General features: G+C 44.4%; 2 pseudogenes; one reads left to right on the plus strand and one right to left on the minus strand.

Annotated features, from left to right (window-relative positions):
- Positions 1-2,760: 2,760 nt before the first annotated feature.
- LOC100682752 lies at positions 2,761-3,277 on the plus strand (annotated as a pseudogene).
- Positions 3,278-6,488: 3,211 nt separating this feature from the next.
- LOC100682904 lies at positions 6,489-6,792 on the minus strand (annotated as a pseudogene).
- Positions 6,793-9,663: the final 2,871 nt, after the last annotated feature.

The following is a 9,663-nucleotide window of genomic DNA, read 5'->3' on the forward strand; positions in this document are numbered from 1 at the left end:
CACCCTGCTGGGTCTGACCTGGAAGCCCATGATCTTTTTTTATTTTTTATTTTTATTTATTATTTTTTTATTTTTTTAAAGATTTTATTTATTTATTCATGATAATCACAGAGAGAGAGAGAGAGAGGGGCAGAGACATAGGCAGAGGGAGAAGCAGGCTCCACACAGGGAGCCCGATGTGGGATACGATTCCGGGTCTCCAGGATCCTGCCCTGGGCCAAAGGCAGGCACTAAACCCCTGCGCCACCCAGGGATCCACTATTATTATTATTTTTTTTAAATTTGGAAGGCTATGATCTTAACCAAAAAGCCAGTGGTTCTCAAAGTGCAGCCCCTGGACCAGCAGCACCATCGCTACCTGGAAACTATATAGCACTGCAAGGGCTCAGACCCCACCCCAGACTTTTCTAATGGGGGGTCAGGGGTAGAGGGCAACCACCAGAGTTTTAACCAGCCTTCCAGGTGACTCTGCCACAGGCCAAAGCTTGTCAACCACTGATCTAGGCAATACCATCTCCAAACACTAGAATATTTTTAAAAAGCAACTCTGGGCCTTGACCTACCCTGGAATTCAGAATGTAGACATCATTACACTGTCTTTTATGTGACTTCCCGTAATTATGGCCTATTCAAAAGACACTATCCAGGAATTAAGTAAAAAAATTGTTTTTGAACATAATGCTCATATAATTAAGACCCTAAAAAATATTAGCTGCACTTCCCAACCTCCTCAAGAGCCGTGGTGACTAGATGGGATTTTCTGTTGATCATAACTGAGTTTTGACTTTCCTCTTCTCTGGGCAGAAGAGGCCCAAGGACAGGAGTTGCAGGTGGTTCTGAAGCGAAGCAAAGGACCCACCCAGGCATTCAGACCAGAGGCTGGCAGCAGGGAATAATCCCACCTTCGCTCTACAACAAAACACAGAGTGAATATTAAAGAGGCAATTCTGTAGGCACTTTTCCCCAACTCGGCTTTTTCTGACAGCCCTGGGCCTTGCCTGCCCTGCTGCCTTATCTGCGGGCTGCCGTGGTGTGGGCAGCCCCTGGGCTCACTGCCCTTCCAGCCCCCATGGGGCTTACTTCCATAGTGGAGGGCTTCACTGTTCCTCTAGGACACCCACTTCCTTCCGTGGGGTGGGGGGGGCTTTTGGAAAGAAACAAGTGGGTTGGTTCCAGCTTTATGGTTGTCAGTTTGTCTGTCCTTGCTCTACCCCACTTCACAAACATCTTCATCTCTACCTCTAGAGCACCTGCCTTGCAGACTTCAGGCCCCAGGACCAGCCTAACTAGCTTCCACCAAAAATATTGAGTGCCTGGAATAAGTTACCCCTATTGCAGATCACTCCCAGTGGTGGTGGGATTTGTCGCGTTGGACCCCGATTAATAGACCAGAACACAAAGAGGAGACCCCATCTGAGGCCAGACGATGGACAAGCTGGGAGGGGTTCAGGAATTGGGCCTGGCGGAGGAAAAAAATATATATATCCTGGAGACTCCAGGTGTCCCGGCCAGCTGAGTGAACCAGGGGATTGGTAGGATGACTCAGTTTTCAGGGGAAAAAAAGATCAATCAAAATGTGGTAATCCTGACTTCTTGTGCACAGGGTCACAGGAAAACCAATGTGGTGGTTTGATGAGAGAATGTTAGTGGGGCCGGCCTGGTCTGAGTGCAGCCCAACCACTCACCTGCTGAGGGACCCTGATTAATTTACTGAACCTTCTTTGCATTTGTAAAATGAAGAGGTTAATAGCACCGGCCTCATAGGTCGCTGGGAGGTTTACGTGAGTTAATATGTGTAAAGCCCCTAGAATAATCTGCAGCACACAGAAAGCACGATCTAAATTTCTTCTACTGATTTGTCGGGTATATTCATCATTACAGGTAACTGGGGTTTCACCTGGGCCCCTCTCCCTCTTTCCCAGTCCGCCTCCCCTCCCCGCGTGCCCTTGGCCCTGGTGCAAGCAGTCTCCTCCCTCACTTATAACCCCGCCCTCAGCCCTTGGGCAGTTTACCAACCCCTGCCTGGATCTTCTCCACCCTCCTTTTCAGAGAAACCAATCATCCACATCCAACAGCCAGCAGCAGATCATCCTGCGAAGCCTGAGCGGCTGGCTGTCGTGGGGGACGTGGGGAGGCAGCCAGTGGAGCCTTTTCCTGCCTTTCCGCTAGCTCGTGGGGCCCGGGCTGGGTACCACGCCATCCGGTGGGCACAGGGCATATAACGCTTCCTTCAGTCTTTCCACCCTGTTGGGTGATACCCCGGTGGTTTCATAGCAGAAGTAGCTGAGGCCAAGAGAGATTAGGAATCTCGAGCACCAAGATCATACAGCCAGAGTCATGGGGTCAAGGGCAGGAAAGCAGGCCCGGGAGTGGGGGGTGGGGCGCATGGTTCCTAGCCAGAGCTTTTGCTTTCCACTACAGCACCTGCCCTTCAACTCCTTAGTCATTGTTTGGAAATCTTTATTTTTTTTTCCTAAAGGTTTTATTCATTTATTCATGAGAGACACACAGAGAGAGGCAGAGACACAGGCAAAGGGAAAAGCAGGCTCCTCGCAGGGATCCCGATGTGGGACTCGATCCGGGGACCCCGGGGTCACGCCCTGAGCCAAAGGCAGACGCTCACCCACTTAGCCACTGTTAGGACATCTCGAAAGGCATATGCACAGCTCTAGGGATGGGAGAGAAGGGGAGAGATGAGGCTTAGTCCTAGAAGGACCTCGGATGAGTTCCTCCCCGGCTGCTTGAAGCTCGGCCACCATCATGAATGACACAGTAACTATCCAGACCAGGAAGTTCATGACCAACCCACTACTTCAGCAGAAACAGATGGTTATTGATGTTCTTCATCCCAGGAAGGCAACAGTACCTAAGACACAAATTCGGGAAAAACTAGCCAAAATGTACAAGACCACACCAGATGTCATATTTGTATTTGGATTCAGAACCCATTTTGGTGGTGGCAAGACAACTGGCTTTGGCATGATTTATGATTCCTTGGATTACGCAAAGAAAAAATGAACCCAAACATAGACTTGCAAGACATGGCCTGTATGAGAAGAAAAAGACTTCAAGAAAACAGCCACAAAGAGCACAAAAACAGAATGAAGAAAGTCAGGGGGACTGCAAAAGCCAATGTTGGTGCTGGCAAAAAAGAAGTGAGCTGGAGATTGGACAACAGAGGAAGTAAAGATTCTGCAGTGGCTTTATCTGTGGTGATTGTGCAGATTTTTCATGAGAGGCTTAATAAACTAAGAACGTTAATGTGAAAAAAAAAAATAGAAGGACCTCGGATGAGAGAACAGAAAGCTCAAGAGGTGTCCAGAGGAGCATGCCCATTAGCTGTCCTGCTTCCATTGCTTCCTGTCCCCTCACCCCCAGTTTTGGCCTTGGTCAAGAGCCACCAAGCTCAAACCGTGCAAAAACAATTGTCCAACACAACAGGGAGGGCAGGTGGCTCATCGCAAACCCCTAGAAGGGGTACGGTCATCATCTTCATTTCACATGTGAGCCAACTGAGGCAGAGTGGGTCAGTAAGGCCTGACTCGGCCTCCCCATTTCCCAACCGGGTGTCCCCTCTAGATTACAGGTCTTGGAACTCTCTAAAGAATTTTCTTAGCCAATGAGGAGGAACTACAGAAACCGCACAGAAAATACTTTGAGTATTCTGAGGGACCGTTTTCTCAATCATCCCGGGATGCGACATAACTGATCCTGGGCTGGATCCTTAGCAGCAAAAGTCATTCTTGCTTTTTTGGTACATACACAGAAACACAAAGAACAATGTACAGAACAGCGACACTAGCTGAAACCCTGTTTGCACACCACCCACCTGCAACAATTAGCCACAGTTTGTAGTTTTGTTTCATCTCTTCCCTGAGACCCCTGTGAAATTTCACCTGTAAATACTTGAGTACACATCTGTCACTGGAAAGGATCTTTTAAAACGTCGTTGCTCTGCCATTATTGCATCTAATGAACGTAATAATAAATTAGTAGCATCTAAACAAATAAACTGATATTCATAATAAATTAATAACAGGAAATATTCCGACCATATTTAAATTTCCTTGGTTATCTCAAAAGTGGCTTTTTATAAGTTTATGTGGCTAGCTTAGCCACAAGTACAGGCAAAAGATTTGGTTTTGATGAACATGTCTGTCCTCCCCGCCTGCCTTCCTTCCTTCATGCAACAAATACCAATTGACTGCCTACCATGTGCCAGGTGCTACTCAGGGCTGTTAAAAGCCGCAGGTCCTGTCCTCAAGGACTGATGGGTCACCTGCCCCCTTCGCTGCCCCCTCTTGCACTCCCACCCCCAGATCCCACCTAAGAACTTTTTTTAGGAGTTGAGCCCAAAGCAGAAACTCCAGTTACCAGATTGTTGAATCTCAGGATCTTTGGATAACTTCTAGTACAATGTTTCTCAAAGCACTTTCTCCAGCTATATTCATTCTTGGGTTATGAATATAGTGAATATATTCACTATTAAGAATATAGCTATAGGGGAACCTGAGTGGCTCAGTCGGTTAAGCATCTGCCTTTAGCTCAGGTCATAATCCCAGGTTCTGGGATCCAGCCCCAGTAGGGCTCCCTGCTCAGCAGGGAGTCTGCTTCTCCCTCTGCTCCTTCCCCTGCTCATATTCTCTCTCAAATAAATAAATAAAATCTGTAAAAAAGGAAGATAGCTATATAGAATGAAGCTAAGAATGTTCAGGCTGGGAGCACACTACCTCAAGAAATCAAAGGCGATCTATGAAACTTTCAGTTATGTATTATTACTAAAATATATGTTTTGGGGAGATCCCTGAGTGGCTCAGCGGTTTAGCACCTGCCTTTGGCCCAGGGCATGATCCTGGAGTCCGGGATCGAGTCCCACATCGAGTTCCCTGCATGGAGCCTGCTTCTCCCTTTGCCTGTGTCTCTGTCTCTCTCTGTCTCTGTCTCTCTCTCTCTCTCTGTGTTTCTCATGAAAAAATAAATAAAATATAAAAAAAAATATATGTTTTGTCTTTATCGCCAATAAAATGATTCCACTAAGAGAAAATCACAAATGCAGGGGGATTGTTTCAGTTTGACATTAGGGCCAACATTTCTTAAAATGAGGTCTATAGATCCAGGGGCGAGGGGTGCATATTTGGGGAAGACCATGTATTCTCCAGTTTGAGAAACCAACACAAAAATGGGTCCCAAAGCTGGATTTATGTTAGTCTTCTGAGGATTTCTGTAAAAATACACATGCTAGGCTCTATCCCAGACCTACTAAATCAGAATTTCTACAAGTGAGGCCAAGGAATCTGAATTTTAAGATGCCCTCCCTGCGATCTGATAATTGGCTATTTTGAGAACCGATGATCAAGGACTCTCTTTCCTTCTCTCCATCAATTAATGCTTAAATCCATTCTACAATTTCTTGAGAAATACTCATCTTGTGTTAGCTTGACTCCCCCAGTGAGGGACAGATTATTTCCTTCTGAGTCAACCCATTTGGGTTTTTTTTTAAAGATTTTTATTTATTTATTTATTTACTTTTTAAAGGTTTGTAATTATTTATTCATGAGAGACACAAAGAGAGAGAGGCACAGATGCAGGCAGAGAGAGAAACAGGCTCCTTGCAGGGAGCCTGACGTGGGACTCAATCCCGGGACTCCAGGATCATACCTTGGGCTGAAGGCAGGCACTTAACCGCTGAGCCACCCAGGCGTCCCAACCCATTCTGTTGTAGTCACTATTGTTGTTGATAATTTTTTTATATTGAGCTGAACTCCCTTCCCTCAAGTTTTACTGAAGGATCAGCCTGGTGATACAGAGAGCACATTTAGATCGGAACTTGTGAAATTATTATTAAACAATAATATGTGCATAATAACCTTCTTAAGACCTCCTATCTCCTAAAAGGCTGGTAATTCTTCAAAAAGAGATTTTTTTGACATAAAATCCCAGACTCAACATACTATGTCCTATATATAGATACTGGGACTGATTCTTATAGGCTTTATTTAATCATAATGACTCATAAACTGTGATCTGGCTGGACTACTAGGAAGTATCCATTATTTTCTTTAAGAAATTTTGGGGGAAAAATCTGTAAAAATATATGTACAAGGATTGGGTTTGAGGAATGGAATTTGTTAAGGAAGGAAGCTTTTATATTTTTCCTCATGATGAGTCTTTCTGTTTGTTTGTTTGGATACCATTAGTTGATTCTAAAGGACAGCCATGGGCACCTGGGTGGCTCAGTGGTTGAGCAGCTGCCTTTGGCTCAGGTCATGATCCCAGGTCCTGGGACTGAGTCCCACACCAGGCTCCCCACGGGGAGCCTGCTTCTCCCTCTGCCTATGTCTCTGTGTCTCTCATGACTAAATGAATATAATCTTTTAAAAATAAAAATACAAAATAAAGGAGAGCCATGAGAATTATTTACATGATGAAAGATTTCACGACTCCCCTGGAATGGGCAGCTTCACTTGATGCCATTTCGATGATTTATTTCAGTCTCCATACTTTCCAAGAATGTCACCATCTCTAAATAAGAAATAATCCTTGTCATCTAGAATTACTTTGGTGCCTCCATATTCTGGGAAAAGAACTTTATCTCCAACTTTCATGCTTTCTGGTTAAATCTCTCTACCCTTCCCTTTAGAGCCCAACCCAGTGGCTACTACTGTTGATTGTGATGCTTTCCTTGAGATTTTCCCTGGAAGTATAATGCCTCCTTTTGGTTACAGCTTTGGCTGCACTCCTTTCAACTCAAACCTGGTCAAAGAGGGAAAAAGGAACTTTCTGTCCTGCCATGACTCCAGCCTCTGCAGTTTGTACTCTGCTCTGGAGCTGCCAGGTCAAGGAGACCCATAGTCTGACCCTCGGACCATGTGAATATGGGGGGAAAAAAGTCTCATGATGAGTCTTGTGCTTTTATCTTTAAATTCTTGAAATTTTTCCAGTATTGTTTTCTTCCTACTGTCCCTCATCCTTCCCTCACTTCCTTCCTGCTTCTCTGGTGCTTGTCAACATGTGTTTAGTCTTTTTCCTATGGACCAAGGAAAGGCTGGAGGAGGAGAGCCAGTTTGGATTTGCTACAGCAATCTAGGACCCAATCGACAGAGGATAGGGTAGGGGCAATGGGGGATGGTGGTGAGGAGAACAGACAGAAAAGAGAGTCATGGAGGGACACATGCCAGGACAGAATCACCAAGTGGATACAGGGGCTCAGGAGGTGGAGGAGGGAAGATTCACTCCAAGATTTGGAGGCAAGCGGGGAGCAATTGGCAGAAATGGTAAGATCTAAAGGAGCAGCCCCAGAGGAGATAATAAAGTTGGACATACTGGCTTCGAGAACTGGTAGAGACTGTTTAATAGGCTCTTGTAATGTAGTGCTGGAATTTAGGACCAAGGTTAGGACAGGGGAAAAAGCCGTAAGTAAGCCCAGGTACCAAACCTCAAAGACTGAAATTGAAGGCATCAGTGACAAGGTCGGAGACAGAGGTAATCTTTCTTAGAACTTCTAGAACAAGAAGAGAGAGCCCATGCCTAGTGATCCCTGTTCAGTAATCCTTTGCTTATAATCTTATAACACCAATGTCTCAGGGTCAAATGCCCTTCTAGTTAAAGTTTTCCTGATTTTTTTTTTTTTTGCTACATTTTCTACATGGGTTTTTATCTTAGATTTTTAGAAGAAATTTTACTTTCCCTCAGGATTGATAAAGTTTTACTTTCTTTAGGTGATTTTTTTTACCATAGCCATTTTCTGTCCGAACTATGCTAAGTTGTTTAGTTTGTCCTACAGCAACTTCTTTGTTTCTATAACTCTTGTTTAAAAATATCATGGTAAAGTGTACATACCATAAAATTTACCATCTTTTTTTTTAAAAGAAAGATTTTATTTATTTATTCATGAGAGACACAGAGAGAGGCAGAGACACAGGCAGAGGGAGAAGCAGGCTCCCTGCGGGGAGCCCAAGGTGGGACTCGATCCCAGGACCCCAGGATCATGCCCTGAGCCTAAGGCGGATGCTTAACCACTGGGCCACCCAGATGACCCTAGAATTTACCATCTTAATCATTTAAAAATGTACATTTCAGTGGCCTTAGGTTCATCCATATTATTTGTGCAGCTGCCACCACCATCCATCCTTAGAACTGCTTTCATCTTGCAAAACTGAAACCTATTCCTCTTAAACACTCCATATTATCCCCTCCCACAGCCCCTGGCAAACCACCATTCTACTTTCTATGAACTTGACTACTTTAGGCACCTCATTTAAGTGGACTCACAAGGTATTTGTCCTCATGTGACCGACTCATTTCACTCAACACAATGTCCTCAAGGTTTATCCATGTTGTAGCATGTGTCAGACTTTCCTTCTTTTTTTTTTTTTTTTCTTAAGGTTGAGTAACATTTCGTTGTAGGGATATGACACACTGTGTTTGTTCATTTAGGGGTCAATGGATACTTGTGCTCTTTCCACTTTTTGGCCATTGTAAACAATGTTGCTACCGACATGGGTGTATAAATCCCTCTTCAAGATGCTGGGGTATATACTCTTCAATTACTCAATACTTCTTTAGTTATTTGGGGTAGATACTGGATCATATGGTAAATCTAGGTGCTCCTTGCAGGGGGTGGGGGTTGGGTGGGCGCACTGCTGTACTATTCTCTGTAGTGGCTGAACCACTCTCACCAACATTGCACAAGAATTCCAATTTCTTCACATCCTCACTGACACTTGTTATTTTGTTTGTTTACTTTTTAAATAGTAGCCATCCTAATACGCGTGAGGTGACATCTCATTGTGGTTTTGATGTGCACTTCCCTAATGATTCTTGATGTTGAGCATCTTTTCATATATCTATTGGCCGTTCTTCCTTAGAGAAATTTCCAGTTAAGTCCTTAGCTCATTTTTATTTATTTACATGTTTTTAAAGATTTTGTTTATTTATTTGAGAGAGACAGAGAGTGAGCACAAGTAGGGGGAGCAGGAGAGGGAGAAGCAGGCTCCCTACTGAGCAGGGAGCCTGACTTGGGGCTCCATCCCAGGACCCCAGGATCAGGACCTGAGCCAAAGGCAGATGCAGGGCAACCCCGGTGGCACAGCGGTTTAGCGCCCCCTGCAGCCCAGGGCGTGATCCTGGAAACCCGGGATCGAGTCCCACGTTGGACTCCCTGCATGTAGCCTGCTTCTCCCTCTGCCTGTGTCTCTGCCTCTCTCTCTCTGTGTCTCTATGAATAAATAAATAAAAACAAACAAACAAACAAACAAAAACAAAGGCAGATGCATAACTGACTGAGCCACCCAGGAGCCCCTTAGCTCATTTTTGAATCAAATTATTTGCTTTTCTGTTGCTAAGTTGTCCATGTAATTCTTGATGGTTGTGTTTCTCTGGTAATTTCTGTCCCTCTCTTCCTTCTTTTTAGTTTTTCATACTCGGCAGGGTGAGGTTCCTTTGAACTCTGTTGTGTAGTTTCAGTGTTTATTTAGGCATGAAAACAACTTAAACAATAAAAATAGAGGAAAACAAAAGAAATGCAGTAGCTTCTAACTGGAATCTGGTGAATTATTACATATTTCACAAGCAAGTCTTATGAAAAGGAATCATTTGACTCATGTAAGCTGAAAAGTATAGGGGAAGATCTAACTAATTTAAAGCTTAGGGCAGGGTTCCAGC

This window comes from Canis lupus, chromosome 18 (assembly GCF_011100685.1).
Source record: "Canis lupus familiaris isolate Mischka breed German Shepherd chromosome 18, alternate assembly UU_Cfam_GSD_1.0, whole genome shotgun sequence".
Taxonomy (NCBI): Eukaryota; Metazoa; Chordata; class Mammalia; order Carnivora; family Canidae; genus Canis; species Canis lupus.